The following is a 1,835-nucleotide window of genomic DNA, read 5'->3' as shown; positions in this document are numbered from 1 at the left end:
GAAAATACACCTTCTTGATTGTGGCCCTCTCATCCCCTTGCACATATTAAACTTTCAAGCTTTTGTACCTCCAGTCCTTCGAACTTTCTCTTTTCTCCCTGTGTGACCAGGACTTACTTCCTTTTCAACCGGTCTAGATGTCATGATCCAACATTTCATCCATTCTCAGGGCAGCCCCTATTCAACCCCATGTCACCCTCTCCCACCCACTTACTAATCACCAAATTTCTCTACTCCTGTGCCCTCGTCACTGAGAGTTCCTATGAACAAAAAATATCACACAGCCATTGGAATTGGAATCAACAGAGCTGGACCCTGAGCACAACTCAGTAAGCCTGAATTGTTTAATCCTGTCACCTCTTTGAAGCCTGCAAACTTTCTCCACTTTTCTTGAACTCTTTAAATTACCATCTCTTACTATCAGCAATTAACCTCACCTCCTACTTCTCAAAAAAAGGGTGGGGGTAGGGGAGACTGTAGGCATAGTCTTCTTAACTACCGACCTTCCTGATCCCAGTTTCTGCATCCAGAAACCAGGCAATTAGTTGAAAATGTTTATGAAAGACAGTCGCCCAATGATATAGCTACCCAAAGGTCACTTCACCAAAATTTCCGATTTTATCAACATTAAAAATATTTGCTTTTAAATACCAAAATCCAATTTGGTGAAATTATCAAATTCCCCCAAAATTTGTTTCTATTAATATTACTCATAAAGTTTGTAGAAATTGTGTGGTGTGAAAAGTGTAATATCTTTATGGATTCTTTTCTGTTTTTAAGTTAAATTCGTTTTTTAAGTTTCAATTTAGTTTTACGAAAGTCTATTTATGAGATAGTTGTGTACCAGATTTCAGTCAAACTCTGTTGAATGTCATTTTGTATGTGACACTCATTTCAGACACTTAGGATTCAGATGCCTAAGACAAATAGATAATACTCATTTCATGTAGCTAATTAACAAATCTATGAGTTAAACATAGTGCTTTGTAACTCATTTTATGAGGCCAGTCTTGCTCTGATACTAAAAATAGGAAAAGACATCACCAGAAAAGAAAAATACTGGTCAATATCTTTTATACATATATTATGTTGCATATATATGGAAAATTCCTCAACAAAATACTAGCAAATTGTATCCAACAGCATAGAAGGATTATACACTGTGAACAAGTGGATTTATCCCAGGACTGCAACTTGATTTAACCATTCTTAATCAAGTAATGTAATACACCATAACAAAACAATAGAATTTTTAAAGCACATGATTATCTCAGTAGGCACACAAAAATCATTTGACAATATCTGTCAACTTTTCATCATAAAAACGCACAATAAACTAGGATTAAAGGCATTTCTCATCATAATAAAAGGCATGCATGAAAAAGCCCACAGTAGCATCTTACTAATATTAGAAAGACTGTAAGCTTTTTCTCTAAAATCAGGAACAGGACCAGGATGTCCATTATTGTTACTTCTGTTCATCATTGTATTGGAGGTTCCACCAGGACAATTAAACAAGAAAAGGAAATAAAAGACAGCTGCATTGCAAGTGAAGAAATAGTAACTATCTCTATTCATAGATGACATGATGTTGTGCATAGAAAAATCCTAAGGAATATACCAAACAACTATTAAAAGTAATGAATGAGTTCACCAAGTTACAGGAGATGAGAGGAAAGCACCTTGAGAGGAAAGCACATTAATTTTACACAAAAATAAATTGTAGAATTTCCAGTCAAGATGGTTCAGTAGGTACATTCTATGTTTACATACTCTCAAAACTACATCAAAATTAAAACTAAACTACAAAACAACTATCCTCAAGAATTGCCTAA

The sequence above is a fragment of the Rhinolophus sinicus genome, chromosome 14, assembly GCF_057876585.1.
Source record: "Rhinolophus sinicus isolate RSI-liver-muscle chromosome 14, RSI-T2T, whole genome shotgun sequence".
NCBI lineage: Eukaryota > Metazoa > Chordata > Mammalia > Chiroptera > Rhinolophidae > Rhinolophus > Rhinolophus sinicus.
This window is presented reverse-complemented; position numbering follows the sequence as displayed.